This window comes from Coregonus clupeaformis, chromosome 14 (genome assembly GCF_020615455.1).
Source record: "Coregonus clupeaformis isolate EN_2021a chromosome 14, ASM2061545v1, whole genome shotgun sequence".
Classification (NCBI taxonomy): Eukaryota; Metazoa; Chordata; class Actinopteri; order Salmoniformes; family Salmonidae; genus Coregonus; species Coregonus clupeaformis.
Genome location: NC_059205.1, coordinates 27,793,155 through 27,810,899, shown reverse-complemented (window position 1 = coordinate 27,810,899; position 17,745 = coordinate 27,793,155).

The following is a 17,745-nucleotide window of genomic DNA, read 5'->3' as shown; positions in this document are numbered from 1 at the left end:
ATACAACCTATATACTTATTATGGACACAGTATGCTTACATTATTAGCTATCTTTGTTATTATTTGTTGTTATTTGTTATTAGTCCCATCCTTCAACTCTATTCAATACCTCCCATCTATCTCTTAACACCATCCATATAGGATTTCTATTTGCCATATATATTTCAACCGTTCTTTTAATGGGGAGATGAATTCTAGTGTGGTGACGTGTGAGCAGGTGTCAATCATACTCTTGAGGTAATCTATATTGGCCTACAAGAATGTATAACACTGTCATCTTTACCTGTATTCTTAGATTGTTATAACCGTTAAGTTATTTCAGTTATTAATATAAAACGCTTATATCTTTTAATTTTGCCAACTGTTCCACAAACTGCCATGCTCTTCCAATATTACTTTACAGCATCATGGCTTCATCATGGCTCCCCATGCTTTCACTTCTGATATGTAAATATATGTATCTTATCTGTCCTACCAGCAGCAGTACAAACACACTGTCCGGTGGGAGACAGATAGAGAAAAATTTGAGGAGGAGAAGGATGCTCACCCCATTCCAACATTTTCACAATGTGTGTGTGTGTGTGTGTGTGTGTGCGTGCCTGCATGGGTGGAAAACACGTCCGTCCTTCTGGCTGGTATCCGTCCCCTGGCTCCATGGCTCACTCTTCAGAGATTCTGCATGGAGTCACAGCCTTAGCCACTCAGGTCAAGTACAGGCCATGTAGTCTAGTGGGATACCAGCCCCTCCTTCATGCAATGAAGGCAATGCAGGGCCAGGGTCTCTCCCCCCCTCTATCCCTCTCTCTCTCTTCTCTCTGGTATGGCTGTGTAAACATCATTTGGCTCACTGAAGGCTTGAAACTCTATACATTTTCATTTGGAGTTCCAGATAGCTGTGGAGCCGCATGATGAGGATAACATGTATGATGTTGTTGGGGCTCTGAGAGGAGAAAGGAGCTCTGGGCTGCCCAGGACTCATAGAAATAGAAGAGGATTACCACAACGGACATTCCCATTCAAGTCAATGCTCTGTAATTCTTTTTCTATGATGTGAACACAGCAGAGTCTACTCTGGCCGTAGAGAACACAACTCAACCCTTCCCTTGATCCCTGGACAGACTGACCAGCGCAGACCCTTTGGCTGGGCCCGCCAATTAATTATAGACATGACTTTAAAGCTTCCTGTTTTTCTCTCTTCAATTAAGACCAATCTGCCACAGCACTGGAAACAGAGGAAATAACCTCAAAATAGTCTCTAATTTCAGCACGTTCAATTATTTTGTACTACCCGGTCCAAAGCAGATTGCATCAGGTCGTGTTAATGTAAAGATCAACAATGTTTGATCGCAGGGAAATTATGTCTGTCATTTCTTCCTGTTTCTAGCCTGCGTAATGTGGGAATTTGTGAGGAGAAGGCTGGTCAGGCTGGTTCAAGATGGGTACTGCCCACTGCCCCTATGCCAGGGTTAACTGGTACGTGCCCTTATTCAGGCCATCAATCTCTGACTAAGATGTTTATTATTACACTCATGAAGTCACTTATTCAGGAGAAGAAAAAAGGCTATTGATTTATTCGCTCCCTGTTAAGCATTTCCCGCCCTCTTTTATGAAAACAAAATTCCAGTGAATTCGTCCAGTATTACCCTTAGGCAGGCATGATGACTAGCTGGCTCTTACTCACTGCACTAACACCCTGCAGCGCCACAGCATGACTTCAGCTAATACCCAGAGATACGCTGCCTTAGCCTAGTATTTGCAACACATTCTGCTGTACTTTGCTGCCAAGTGAGTTGTTGCACAAAGCATTTTCTCTCTCTCCCATGCACCACCACCTGACACATCGACCTTGACACCCCTTATCTTCCTCTCCCCTTTCTGCCGCAACACTTCTAATTACACTAAATCTACAGCATAGCATTTAAGTGCAACAATTCAACTCGACTGTTATCATAAATGCTCTGTATTTGCCTGCTGAATACCTGAGAGTGTTTTCCAACGTTGCCCTTTTCAACTCTGAACTGAAACTCACCTCTAGGCTGCCTCACCCTCTGTTTTTCACAGGGAAACCGGAAAGGAGGAGAAAGTGAAGACTTAAAGTGCGCCAACCAGGGCAGGGCCAGTAAAACAGGCTTTAATGGAGGATTTAAGCTTCAGAAAGTCTGTATTTTGAGCTAATTCACATCTGCGTTCTACAGTAGGGGGTGACACATTCTTTCAGGCTCTACATCAGATAAATGCTCTCTATTGTTTTTGCCTAATGATATCTGTGCTGCAGATCTGTTGGATTGTGTGGTGAAAGTAAATAAAAGTGAGAAGTAAATGGTCAACTGTGTACAGCCACTTTACAAGTCATGCCTAGAGATTGATTGATATGAAATGTTGTGATGTCATTGATCTTTACAGATTGAAAACAGCTGAGACCATATCACTAGATATGTCATAGAGCATGGGGATGGTATGGGGGGAGTGATGATGGGGACGAAGGGGGTTTCCTGAGGGACAGGGGCTTGGTGAGGGTGGAAGGGGTGAAGGGGAAGGGGGTGTTGTTGATATGACATCATGACATCATCACTGAGTAGGAAACGCCAGCAGCCCTCGTAGCAGCACCCGCTGGCCAGAGGCCCTCCATAAACAGGCCGGTTATCACATCACTAACATTTATTTAACCCTTCTCTCCAGCACAGCACAGAGAGAGGACACAGAGAGAAATAAGGTGTTTAGAGGGGGAAGGGGAGGGTTGAGGGGGAGGCTGGTTGCGCAATCTCTCTGGCACAACTACAGTATCACCTTTCCTGACGGTACTACAACTTAAAAATACACACAAAGACGAATACATAAACATTGACACCATCACCCCATCCCCTGTATTTCTGAAGTTAACTTTCACAATGGTAACTCCCTACACACCCACAAACAACCAACCAACTCCTATAACAGCGTCACTGTAACTGTCATACACAGAACTCCCCCCTGTCAATTTTCGTCTCTCCCTCTCTCTGAGACTGTTTGACTCTGTTCCATTAATTCCATTCCAGCCATTACAATGAGCCCATCCTCCTATAGCTCCTCCCTCCAGCCTCCTCTGATGTACTGAGGACATGACTTCACTACTGTAAGGTGGTGTAGGGGGGATCTTTAGAGGCGCTTGTCCATTCCTTCTCCCTTCCTCCCATCCCTTCTCCTCTCCTCCTCCATCCGTCCATCCCTCCAGCATTGGGACTGAACACACGTCTCTCTCCCACACATCCCACACCAGGCGTTCAGGTGGCCAGGCCGTCCAGGCCTCATGTTTTTCTAATTCATTATTCAGAGGAAAGAAAGGCAGCACATACCAAAATAAATACATGGGACTCTCTTGGTGGATGAGACTGTGTTTTAGAGTTAGTGCGATAGCTAGAATCGCCAGAATGCAATGTTGTTTTAACCGGAGGTGGATGGAATTGTATCTGGCTCTGGAATGTGTCTGTCACTCTGTCGCAGACCTTTTTCACACAGCCCAGCAGGCCCCGGGTCTATTGTGACAGTCTTATCAGTTGATTTACCCCCCCCCAATACACCACTTACAAATGGGACCCTACCCAAGCAGCAACTGTTGTTGACATTGCAGTACATTACAGTATTGGATGTCGTAACGCTAAACATCAGCGGATGAAACAAATGTGAGAATTGTATCAGTGGCTTATCCTAGGGATTCCACTGAGAGAGCACAGTAATGTCTACAGCCAACATATGTATTGTAATTGCTGTTAGTTCGCTACAGAAGAAGTCAGGGAGCAGTATACCACTGGCCCTTAACAAGCAGTGGTTCACCTGATCCTGGTAAGTTATGGTTTAGGGACTTAGACCATGAAATAAGAGGTAACTTCTCCCTGCACTTACAATGGGGAGCCCATAGGCACTTGCCACTTAGTCTGAGGCTATCTTGATGCCGCCCCACTTCGGGTGAAGTCTGCTAAATGGCCAATTGAACGTTCTGTCAAGCAGAACCATTCTGTGACCCTGAAACATGCACGCACACACACACACACACACACACACACGACACACACACACACACGCACGCACGCACGCACGCACGCACACACACACACACACACACACGCACACACACACACACACACACACACACACACACACACACACACACACACACACACACACACACACACACACACACACACACACACACACACACACACAATCCTAAACCTAACGCCTAACCCTAACCCTAATTGTAACTTTAACCCTAATTGTAACCCTAACCCTAAACCTAACCTCTAAGCTTAAAATAGCATTTGTCCTCATGGGGATGTAGGAAATGTCCCCACGAGGGAGAATTCTCCTTGTTTTACTATCCTTGTGGGGATATTTGGGGTTTTCAGGTCCCCACAAGGATAGTAGAACAAGTAAACACACACACACACACTCCCAAACATTTACTGGGCCTCTGGAACATCAATAGTTTGTTTATAATTAGCCATGGCATCTCTTGACTACTTGACTAGAGAGGGATTGTTTTTCAAAATGGCCCCAGGGGAACCGTTGACTGATTGGCCCTAGGTGGCTGGCTGGCTGGGAGAACGTAGAGTAGACACACACACACACGCACTCACACACACACACACACACACACACACACACACACACACACACACACACACACACACACACACACACACACAACGGGGGAGAGGGGAGAAGGGGGAGGAGAGAAGCCCTACTGTTCAATCCATTCTGTTCCCTTACCTTACCTACACTGATGCCAGAGCAGAGTGTTGGTAAGCTGCCCAAGACCAATTAATAAACAGAGGTGTTTATGCAGAGAAGTGTGAGGCGTAAATACCCACTGTGTGGTCCTGTAGTTGAATCTGTTGGTGGGACGACTCCTGGTGGGGCAGGGTGTGTGTGTGTGTTTGTGGGTTTGTGCGTGTATGCTTGTATTTGAGCACACCCTGTTCTCAGTATTGTTTATAAAGTGTCACAGCACCATGGGAACACCTCACAACCACATCTCACATGGAAGCCCAACACCTAGTAGCCTAAAGCCTAGTGGATTCCTCCATCCACAGCAAGCTTAGTGAAATTATCCATGTGTTTAAGTTGTCATAAACACTTTTAAATACCATTTCTAAGCATCTGAGTATAGCCATGCTTCAGAAACAGTGCCTCCATGCACATTCACTCCCACAGCGAGACAAGGATTACTTGAAGTGTTTGGTTCAGTTAATCATATAACGAGCAGTGCAGCGGTGTTTGCTTTGCCATTTTTCATCAACCCACGGAGGGACTGTTTGGCTTCACTGCATGGCGCCAGGTTGACCTATGTGCAGGTAGGGCACTAAAACCTGGACCAGTCTGAAGCCCTCCTACCATCCACCCACACCATCCCCCTTTATCATAATTTCTCTCCCTCCCTGCTTCCTTCCCTACATCCCTCTTCCACTTCTTTATTCCCTCCCTACCTCCCTCAGTTTATTCCTCTATCACCCTTTATCTCCCCCTTGAAGCTCCCTCCTTTTCTACTTTCCCTCCTTTCCTTAGTCTGACCATTCACCTCTCTTTGACCTTTCACCTGCAGACGCCCCCTGCCCTCCTTTGATCCAGTGTTTACATTTATGACTATGTACAGTAGGGCTTACTCACTCACTCACACACCTTTGCTGCCTCTCTCGCTGTGTGATTCATACAATGGGTCTGTTAGCCTTGTGTTGTCTGAGGCCTGAGCCTTGGATTAGAGATGAAAGAACAGCTAGTGTGAGGTAAATATAGACGGTAAATATGACATAACTGTATTTTACCTGCTGTCCCAGTCCAGCAGATGTTGGTGTCAAACGGCCTACTTTGAGCTTGTCGTTTACATTTCCACCTGAGGTATGGGAACAGGGGGTGGCTAGACAGAACAGTACAGAACAGAGGTTGGTGGTTGCTTTGCGTTGAATCGCTGCCAGAAATGTGTTGTGAATGAAATGTATCCACTTGGCTCTTTGATACCTACCAGGTCCAGCGGGAACTTGAATCTTCCCACCAAAGGAATTTGAAAAGCCCAACAGCGAATTCTCTTTCCGTGTCATAATGGAGCGCTCTCAGTCTCTGAGGAAGAGAGTGAAAATGAACATTTGAATCATTGATCATTTAATCTGGGAAACATCCCAAGGTTTTGCCTTAATATTTATTATATTGTGAATTTCTTTGTTACAAAACCGCACTCATGTTGAAAGACATGTTCAAAAGTACAAGACAAATTGCGGGGTAACAAGTTCAGGCCATGCTATTGTTTAAGTCTAAATTGAAACAAGACACTCCCTCAAGAACATAGTCATTCATATTTGCTAATTGAATCTGACATATGATACATAGCTTTTTAAAAGAAATATGCATATTTCCCTTAAAAAGACACCATTAATTACAATGATACGGTACTCAAATATAAAATAAAACATTATTTCCCTGCAGGAAAACATAAATAATGACAACAAATTAACATCTCCAGAAGAGATGATTCCAGAGGCTTCACTTCATAGAACTTCTCTTATCCAGACCAGTGAGGACTACGAGCAGTCTGACCTGTGAACTTTGAACTCTCTGTGTCTCCATGTCGCAGTCTTTCTGGTGTTCAGTAAGGGGGCCTCCGGCTCCAGGTTCCTAAACTAACCTCAGTCCCACTTTAAACGGAACATATCTTTAAATGGAACATAACTTTTAAGGATGAATAAAGGCATCATAAACCATTTATAATGCATAAGCAAAATGTAGTGCTATAGCCTACACAGAGTGGCAACATTTTTATGACACATTTCTAAAAATAATCATATTGAATCACAAAGCTTTTGCAAAGGGCAGCAACAGATTGTGGGAAAGTAAAAAGAAACACGCCATACACTGTATCAAGTTTGTTATACTACTTGTCATATTCAAATAGTTTCTAGCCAAAGCAAAATGAAACAGCCATACATCACATAAGGGAATATGCAACATGAGCTATTAGTATAATATAATTTGTAGGATAGAGTTTGAAAAGATCCTGAGAGGGCTTTTGTACTTAACATTCCCATCTCTACTTCACTCCCAAATCTGTTCACTGCCTACAAACTACAAGGCCCGTATATCATTGGCCTGAAATGGTGGCTACATTATCACTGTTTATTTTCATATGTTAACAAATGATAAATTGATATGTTTATAATGTTAAATAATGGTAGTTTATGACTTGTTAAACACTTCTCCGCTGTATCTCATTTATCAGAGGTTGGTGGAAAATTGACAGAAACATTAAGTGGGGATGTTTAGGATTACTCCCGTTCAGACACACAAGTTGGCCCATGTTGGGTCAGACATATGTAGGACTGGCTAGTCACTATATGTGGAGGGTAAACGGACTTGAGCTTTCTATTGCTGCCCTGAGGAGAGAGCCCTTTTAGCTTATAAGTACTGTACCTCAATTGAAGGCAAAATACTAAGACAATGGGGAATTGGCCAAATACAGACGTTGTGAAAAAGAATAACCCTGAAAATGAAAGGTGAATAAAGATGGTTTTGCATGGGTGGCTACAATAACAGAATCCCACCCTTTTCAAAAACACTGCAACGGGCCACTGAAAGACAAGATTCCAGTTTCAAAGAGTGGCACTGAGAAATCCTGGAAATAATAGATGTGGAGGAGTGAGGAGTCATCCCCTGCTTATGATCAAGCCTGGTTGTTCTTTGCACAATGTCTTCATCCCTCACTCCCACTGGAATCTGATGACAAACTAGGTTTAACCTCCCAGCTACAAGGAGCTGGAGGTGCTACTCCACCACTTCCTAATGCTCCAGGGTGTGGGAGTTGTATTCTCCGGCGAGAGATGGATTGGTACTGTATCGTTCTGTAGTAGCCTCTGTAGGTTATGTTTCAGAGCAAAGGGAGGGAAAGGAGGTATGAAAGTCCAGGACTGTGAGATGATGACTCATGTGGACACTTTTAATAATGGAAAGAGAGGTGTGGTGAATGACGCCCATCACTACTTACTCAGAAGACAAATAGTTCAGAAAAGTAAGGCCAGAATTCAATTAACACAACTTTTTTGTTAACAAAATAGGCCTCGTGTGAGGAACCATGCTCACATGATGAGTAACCTTGCTTGTGACCTGAAGACTTTCATTAGCTCCCCAAGCTAATCCCTATAGGCTTTAGCTCAGCAGGCCAACACAGATTTGTGGCGTGAAGGAGACCCGAGTTCGAACCCAGTTGGGCACACCACTTCAATATCTCACCATAGCCTGTACACTAGGCTCTAAATACACTCTCCTCTCTCTAGAAGAGATAAAACCAGTGAAAGCTAAAAGCTTAATTAGCTTGACATCAAAGCGGCAGCAGCATTTTCAATACTTCCCTGCTGGCATTTCAACTTGTGCCAGTTCTTTCATCTCATCCCCCCAGGGTCTACCACTTAGACGGAGTCAGGAAGTCATTGGTATTGCCTGGCATGCTGGGATACTGGAGGACAAGGAGAGAGAGGGTCCTGTTGGCTAGTCTATAAGGACAATCATCACAACACCATATATCTTTTTGCTTGGAATAGTCAAAAAAATATGAATTTGTATTTTAGATGTATTTATCAGGGGGTGCTGCAGCACCTTCAGCACCCCTACTTTCTGCAGCTATACTCACAGGTTAAATGACTTGGGGTTGAACACAAGTCAGAAAATGTTTGAATATGAAATCAAATCAAATTTTATTGGCCACATGCGCCGAATACAACAGGTGCAGACATTACAGTGAAATGCTTACTTACAGCCCTTAACCAACAGTGCATTAATTTTTTATAAAAAAGTAAAATAAAACAACAACAAAAAAGTGTTGAGAAAAAAAGAGCAGAAGTCAAATAAAATAACAGTAGGGAGGTTATATATACAGGGGGGCACCGGTGCAGAGTCAATGTGCGGGGGCACCGGCTAGTTGAGGTAGTTGAATTAATATGTACATGTGGGTAGAGTTAAAGTGACTATGCATAAATAATTAACAGAGTAGCAGCAGCGTAAAAAGATGGGGTCGGGGGGCAGTGCAAATAGTCCGGGTAGCCATGATTAGCTGTTCAGGAGTCTTATGGCTTGGGGGTAGAAGCTGTTGAGAAGTCTTTTGGACCTAGACTTGACACTCCGGTACCGCTTGCCGTGCGGTAGCAGAGAGAACAGTCTATGACTAGGGTAGCTGGAGTCTTTGACAATTTTGAGGGCCTTCCTCTGACACCGCCTGGTATAGAGGTCCTGGATGGCAGGAAGCTTGGCCCCAGTGATGTACTGGGCCGTACGCACTACCCTCTGTAGTGCTTTGCGGTCGGAGGCCAAGCAGTTGCCATACCAGGCGGTGATGCAACCAGTCAGGATGCTCTCGATGGTGCAGCTGTATAATTTTTTGAGGATCTGAGGACCCATGCCGAATCTTTTCAGTCTCCTGGGGAGGAATAGGCTTTGTCGTGCCCTCTTCACGACTATCTTGGATAGTTCGTTGGTGATGTGGACACCAAGGAACTTGAAGCTCTCAACCTGTTCCACTACAGCCCCGTCGATGAGAATGGGGGCGTGCTCAGTCCTCTTTTTTTTCCTGTAGTCCACAATCATCTCCTTTGTCTTGGTCACGTTGAGGGAGAGGTTGTTATCCTGGCACCACACGGCCAGGTCTCTGACCTCCTCCCTATAGGCTGTCTCATTGTTGTCGGTGATCAGGCCTACCACTGTTGTGTCGTCGGCAAACTTAATGATGGTGTTGGAGTCATGCCTGGCCATGCAGTCATGGGTGAACAGGGAGTACAGGAGGGGACTGAGCACGCACCCCTGAGGAGCCCCCGTGTTGAGGATCAGTGTGGCAGATGTGTTGTTACCTACCCTTACCACCTGGGGGCGGCCCGTCAGGAAGTCCAGGATCCAGTTGCAGAGGGAGGTGTTTAGTCCCAGGATCCTTAGCTTAGTGATGAGCTTTGAGGGCACTATGGTGTTGAATGCTGAGTTGTAGTCAATGAATAGCATTCTCACGTAGGTGTTCCTCTTGTCCAGGTGGGAAAGGGCAGTGTGGAGTGCAATAGAGATTGCATCATCTGTGGATCTGTTGGAGCGGTATGCAAATTGGAGTGGGTCTAGGGTTTCTGGGATAATGGTGTTGATGTGAGCCATGACCAGCCTTTGAAAGCACTTCATGGCTACAGACGTCAGTGCTACGGGTAGGAGGCCTTTAGTAGCTCTATAAATCAGGGCATGAAGCCACCTCTGTAATTGTCTCACCACAACACAAACTGACACTCCCTGTAACATCCGCCATCCCTTTCACATGACAAATTATTCATATTTCCAACCAATGCGTTTCCTCCTCTCCGCCACAACAGACAAAAGAAAGGGAAAAGTGCTGATGCTGTTCGAAAGAGGCTGTTTTCATAAGTGGTCCGGCGTTGCTGCTGTCACAAAGGGTGTCCCTGTCACCCTGCCTCAGCTATCCATTAGCTTCTGTTGGGGAGAGGAAGTGATCCAGGGGTCTTATTGTGTGTGTGTGTGTGTGTTTGTGTATGTGTGTGTGTGTGTGTGGCTCCAGAGGAAAGCAATGGCTCCAGGGAGCCTGTCCTGTCCTCCCCCATGGCTCCTCTCTGGGCTGGTGGTGAGACAGACAGGCAGGCAGAGGATGAGGCTGGAGATAGAGGGAGGGAACGAGGACGGGGAGAAAGGGGTGGGAGGAAGAGAGAGAGAGAGAGAGAGAGAGAGAGAGAGAGAGAGAGAGAGAGAGAGAGAGAGAGAGAGAGAGAGAGAGAGAGAGAAAGAAGGCGCTGGGCCGGCTCTTGTCCTGTCTCTGACAGGATCTGGTCAATGTCCTGCCGCTGAGGGTCGCAGCCCAAAGCTTACACACACACACACTCTCTCTCACATACACACACACACAAACGTATCTGCAGTGCATCTGCCCAGGCCTCCTGCGCAGCCAGCCTGTCTCCATGGCGGCCTGCAAGCTTTTTCCTGCTCGGGGGAGGAGGGAGGCGGGAGAGGGGATGACAGAGAGAGAGTGGGGAGGAGGGGAGGGGGCTCAATGGGAAACTGAGCTGAGCTATATGGAAAACACCAGCCCCCTACAGGGTAACAGGCAAACTCTTGCACTTCTGAATTTTGGACAAACAAAAATAGCTCTGATGACTGGCTGGCTATTGACCCACTCTTTCTGTCTGTCTTTCACTTAAAATTCCCACACGTGTAACAAGCTCATTTTCAGACCTCAGCTGCCTGCGAGGACAGCTAATTTGCTCTACCGTTAAGAAAAGGAGGGAGAAAAAAACAGGCTGAAATGTAATAAATCTAGCGGAGCCCCGTATATTTATAATTCCTTCTCTCTGTGGATTGATTCAGGTCCCATTGGCGAGTAATTTCATCATTCATACAGCATGCGCTCTAATTCTCATGACCTAATGCGTTGTAGGATAATTGTGGTAAAGGAGTCAATGGAACGTATTGGCGCATATTTAACATATCTGATGTAACAAAGTGGATATTTGTCAAATCCGTCATTATTTATGTATTGTAACAGGCCCACAATGTGGTTACTTAAGTCCAATTTGGATATATCTGGCTGTTTTCGCTGCATAACATGTAGAAGTTGTCCCTTTTCAGATTTAGAAGAATTGACTGCTTAATGCTAACTCCCATTCGTATAAGCTGGTTAGCATAGCTAGCATACAGAAATCGGTGGTGGTAGTCAAAGTCGTTTTTAACTGTAATGCAGTTGATTGTTAACGATGACATGAACATGTGTTGGGGTTGTCACGACTTCCTCCGAAGCTGCCTCCTCTCCTTATTCGGGCAGGCTTCTGCGTCCGTCGTAACCGGCCTTCTAGCCACTGCCACTCCTCTTCTCATCATTCCATTTGTTTTGTCTTGATTTGAACACACACCTGGTTCATATCCCCTCACCAGTCCCTGTATAAGTATTCCCTCTGTCCCCATGTCTTTGTGTGGGATTGTTTCCATGTGGAGGTGTCGATAGCTCGGTGGAGCATTATGTACTTTCTCGCCGGGATATTCACCCGTGTGTTTTGTTTTCCCCAGTGCGCCATTAAGTCGCACTGTAGTTGTTTTACGCATTGCTGCGAACCGCTGTATTGGCCGAATAAACCATTATTCTGTGATTTACACCTCCTGCGCCTGACTCCGTCCAAATCACCCGCTACAGAATCACACATCCGAACAGCATGGAGTCAGCAGGAGCAGGGAATATGCCTGGAGTCATTGAGTGGGTCCGGGAGCATTCCAACATGTTAGTCAGCTTGGGCGAAGCGATGGATCGGGTTCTCCAGGCTGTCCAGCGCCTGGAGAGGAGAGGACCCGACCCTGCGGAACCAGCTGAGCGACCGGATCCAGCCACCCACACACCAGCACCCAGAGGTATTCACCTTTCTCGACCGAGGGAATACGACGGGACAGCGGCCCGCTGCCAGGTTTTCCTCCTGCAGCTGGACCTCTATTTCAACACCATCAGCCCTGCTCCATCGGATCGGGGGAAGCTGTCCACCCTCGTCTCTTGCCTCTCGGGGAACGCCCTGGACAGGGCCAATGCAGTCTAGAGTGAAGGAGGAGACACATTGGACAACTACGGAGAGTTTGCTCGCCTCTTCCGGGTAGTTTTCGATCATCCCCCTGAAGGAAGAGAGGCGAGCGAGTGTCTGGTCCATCTGAGGCAGGGGACGAGGTCCGCGCAAGACTTTGCCCTGGAGTTTAGAACTCTAGCGGCTGGGTCTGGGTGGAACGAGCGGGCCCTCATCGACCACTTCCGATGCAGCCTGCGGGAGGACTTCCGAAGGGAGCTAGCCTGCCGGGATACCACGTTGACCTTCAACCAACTGGTGGACATGGCATTCCAGTTGGACAACCTGCTGGCTTCGAGAGGACGTCCTGGAAGGGGCCTGCCCGTTTCATCCCCCTTCAACCCGGATCACGTTCCGATGGAGCTGGGTGGTGCAGCGTTCCGGGAGAACGGAGGACGACAGCTCCAGCGTCACTCTTGTGGCAAGAGAGGACATTCTGCTGCACGATGTCGTCAGAGTTCTTCTGGTTCTGGAGGCGGCAGGCAGGGCACTCTGACGTCACCCCAGGTAGTGCAAACCCACACTTGTTCAGAGCCCTCTGCTGCGCATTTCACCATCCACGTTAACTTCCCCAGTGTAAGGCGCTGGTAGATTCAGGCGCAGCAGGGAACTTTATGGACAGGTCTTTAGCTCTTAGTCTATGTATTCCATTGATTCCCCTGTCTATTCCATTACATTTACATTTACATTTACGTCATTTAGCAGACGCTCTTATCCAGAGCAACTTACAAATTGGTGCATTAACCTTATAGCCAGTGGGATCAACACTTTACAATGTGTTTAATTTTTTATTTGAAAATTGTTTTAAAAAAATTATTTTTTTATTTTAATTTAATTTTTATTTAATTTTTTTGGGGGGGGGGGGTGGGTTGGGGTAAGGGAGGGGTAGAAGGATTACGTTATCCTATCCCAGGTATTCCTTAAAGAGGTGGGGTTTCAAATGTCTCCGGAAGGTGGTGAGTGACTCCGCTGTCCTGGCGTTGTGAGGGAGCTTGTTCCACCATTGGGGTGCCAGAGCAGCGAACAGTTTTGACTGGGCTGAGCGGGAACTATGCTTCCGCAGAGGAAGGGAAGCCAGCAGGCCAGAGGTGGATGAACGCAATGCCCTCGTTTGGGTGTAGGGACTGATCAGAGCCTGAAGGTACGGAGGTGCCGTTCCCCTCACAGCTCCGTAGGCAAGCACCATGGTCTTGTAACAGATGCGAGCTTCAACTGGAAGCCAGTGGAGTGTGCGGAGGAGGGGGGTGACGTGAGAGAACTTGGGAAGGTTGAACACCAGACGGGCTGCGGCATTCTGGATGAGTTGTAGGGGTTTAATGGCACAGGCAGGGAGCCCAGCCAACAGCGAGTTGCAGTAATCCAGACGGGAGATGACAAGTGCCTGGATTAGGACCTGTGCCGCTTCCTGTGTAAGGCAGGGTCGTACTCTCCGAATGTTGTAGAGCATGAACCTACAGGATCGGGTCACCACCTTGATGTTAGCGGAGAACGACAGGGTGTTGTCCAGGGTCACGCCAAGGCTCTTCGCACTCTGGGAGGAGGACACAACGGAGTTGTCAACCGTGATGGCAAGATCATGGAACGGGCAGTCCTTCCCCGGGAGGAAGAGCAGCTCCGTCTTGCCAAGGTTCAGCTTGAGGTGGTGATCCGTCATCCATACTGATATGTCTGCCAGACATGCAGAGATGCGATTCGCCACCTGGTTATCAGAAGGGGGAAAGGAGAAGATTAGTTGTGTGTCGTCAGCGTAGCAATGATAGGAGAGGCCATGTGAGGATATGACAGAGCCAAGTGACTTGGTGTATAGCGAGAATAGGAGAGGGCCTAGAACTGAGCCCTGGGGGACACCAGTGGTGAGAGCACGTGGTGCGGAGACAGCTTCTCGCCACGCCACTTGGTAGGAGCGACCGGTCAGGTAGGACGCAATCCAAGAGTGAGCCGCGCCGGAGATGCCCAGCTCGGAGAGGGTGGAGAGGAGGATCTGATGGTTCACAGTATCAAAGGCAGCAGACAGGTCTAGAAGGACAAGAGCAGAGGAGAGAGAGTTAGCTTTAGCAGTGCGGAGAGCCTCCGTGACACAGAGAAGAGCAGTCTCAGTTGAATGACCAGTCTTGAAACCTGACTGGTTTGGATCAAGAAGGTCATTCTGAGAGAGATAACAAGAGAGTTGGCTAAAGACGGCACGCTCAATAGTTTTGGAGAGAAAAGAAAGAAGGGATACTGGTCTGTAGTTGTTGACATCAGAGGGATCGAGTGTTGGTTTTTTGAGAAGGGGTGCAACTCTCGCTCTCTTGAAGACGGAAGGGACATAGCCAGCGGTCAAGGATGAGTTGATCAGCGAGGTGAGGTAGGGGAGAAGGTCACCGGAGATGGTCTGGAGAAGAGAGGAGGGGATAGGGTCAAGCGGGCAGGTTGTTGGGCGGCCTGCAGTCACAAGTCGCAAGATTTTATCTGGAGAGAGAGGGGAGAAAGAAGTCAAAGCATAGGGTAGGGCAGTGTGAGCAGGACCAGCAGTGTCATTTGACTTAACAAACGAGGATCGGATGTCGTCAACTTTCTTTTCAAAGTGGTTGACGAAGTCATCCACAGAGAGGGAGGGGGGTTTAGGATTCAGCAGGGAGGAGAATGTGGCAAAGAGCTTCCTAGGGTTAGAGGCAGATGCTTGGAATTTAGCGTGGTAGAAAGTGGCCTTAGCAGCAGAAACAGATGAAGAAAATGTAGAGAGGAGGGAGTGAAAAGATGCCAGGTCCGCAGGGAGTCTAGTTTTCTTCCATTTCCGCTCAGCTGCCCGGAGCTCTGTTCTGTGAGATCGCAGTGAGTCATCAAGCCACGGAGCTGGAGGGGAGGACCGAGCCGGCCGGGAAGATAGGGGACATAGAGAGTCAAAGGATGCAGAAAGGGAGGAGAGGAGGGTTGAGGAGGCAGAATCAGGAGATTGGAGGGAGAAGGATGGAGCAGAGGGAAGAGATGATAGGATGGAAGAGGAGAGAGTAGCGGGAGAGAGAGAGCGAAGGTTGCGACGGCGCATTACCACTGTATAGGGGCAGAGAGAGTAGTGTTGGAGGAGAGCGAGAGAGAAAAGGATACAAAGTAGTGGTCGGAGACATGGAGGGGAGTTGCAGTGAGATTAGTAGAAGAACAGCATCTAGTAAAGATGAGGTCAAGCGTATTGCCTGCCTTGTGAGTAGGGGGGGACGGTGAGAGGGTGAGGTCAAAAGAGGAGAGGAGTGGAAAGAAGGAGGCAGAGAGAAATGAGTCAAATGTAGACGTAGGGAGGTTGAAATCCCCCAGAACTGTGAGGGGTGAGCCATCCTCAGGAAAGGAACTTATCAAGGCGTCAAGCTCATTGATGAACTCTCCAAGGGAACCTGGAGGGCGATAGATGACAAGGATATTAAGCTTAAATGGGCTAGTGACTGTGACAGCATGGAATTCAAATGAGGAGATAGACAGAAGGGTTAGGGGAAAAATTGAGAATGTCCACTTGGGAGAGATGAGGATTCCTGTGCCACCACCCCGCTGACCAGATGCTCTCGGGGTATGCGAGAACACATGGTCAGACGAGGAGAGAGCATTAGGAGCAGCAGTGTTTTCAGTGGTAATCCATGTTTCCGTCAGCGCCAAGAAGTCGAGGGACTGGAGGGTAGCATAGGCTGGGATGAAGTCAGCCTTGTTGGCAGCAGAACGGCAGTTCCAGAGGCTGCCTGAGACCTGGAACTCCAGGTGGGTGGTGCGTAGGCTTTGTCGTGCCCTCTTCACGACCAAGACAGTCGTGAAGAGGGCACGACAAAGCCTATTCCCCCTCAGGAGACTAAAAAGATTTGGCATGGGTCCTCAGATCCTCAAAAAATTCTACAGCTGCACCATCGAGAGCATCCTGACTGGTTGCATCACCGCCTGGTATGGCAACTGCTTGGCCTCTGACCGCAAGGCACTACAGAGGGTAGTGCGTACGGCCCAGTACATCACAGGGGCAAAGCTCCCTGCCATCCAGGACCTCTATACCAGGCGGTGTCAGAGGAAGGCCCTCAAAATTGTCAAAGACTCCAGTCACCCTAGTCATAGACTGTTCTCTCTGCTACCGCACGGCAAGCGGTACCGGAGTGCCAAGTCTAGGTCCAAAAGACTTCTCAACAGCTTCTACGCCCAAGCCATAAGACTCCTGAACAGCTAATCATGGCTACCCGGACTATTTGCACTGCCCCCCCACCCCATACTTTTTACGCTGCTGCTACTCTGTTAAGTATTTATGCATAGTCACTTTAACTCTACCCACATGTACATATTACCTCAACTACCTCAACTAGCCGGTGCCCCCGCACATTGACTATGCAACGGTACCCCCCTGTATATATAGCCTCCCTACTGTCACTTTATTCTATTGTATATATAGCCTCCCTACTGTCACTTTATTTTTACTTCTGCTCTTTTTTTCTCAACACTTTTTTGTTGTTGTTTTATTCTTACTTTTTTGTTTAAAATAAATGCACTGTTGGTTAAGGGCTGTAAGTAAGCATTTCACTGTAATGTCTGCACCTGTTGTATTCGGCGCATGTGACCAATAAAATTTGATTTGATTTGATTTGATTTGCAGGGACCACTAGGTTAGAGAGGCAGCAGCCACGCGGTGTGAGGCGTTTGTGTAGCCTGTGCGGAGAGGAGAGAACAGGGATAGGCAGAGGCATAGTTGACAGGCTGCAGCAAATGGCTACAATAATGCAGAGGAGATCGGAATGAAATGAACTAAACATCTGGGAAAGGAGAGAGCGGGGCCTCCCTCAGCACAACTCCCAAATATAACTCTCCCAACTTCCACCTCAGAAACTATAATTGTTGTAAACTACAGCGGTTCACTGTTTCTAGGAATAGGAATATTCAGCTAGTTAACTAGTCACTATGATTACGCAGGAGACCCATAATGAGCAACATCACGTTTCACATTATTGAGTCCCCTGATTTTCCTGTTATGTTGGGCCTTTCCTGGCTAGCACTACACGACCCCACCTTTTCATGGCCACAGAGGGCTCTGACGGGGTGGTCGCGAGAGTGTCAGGGTAGGTGTCTAGCTGTTTCCGTTGGTGCGACCACGGTGGAAAGTCCAGACGATACCTCCACCGTGCGCATTCCCCCCGAATACCTCGATTTGGCGCACGCG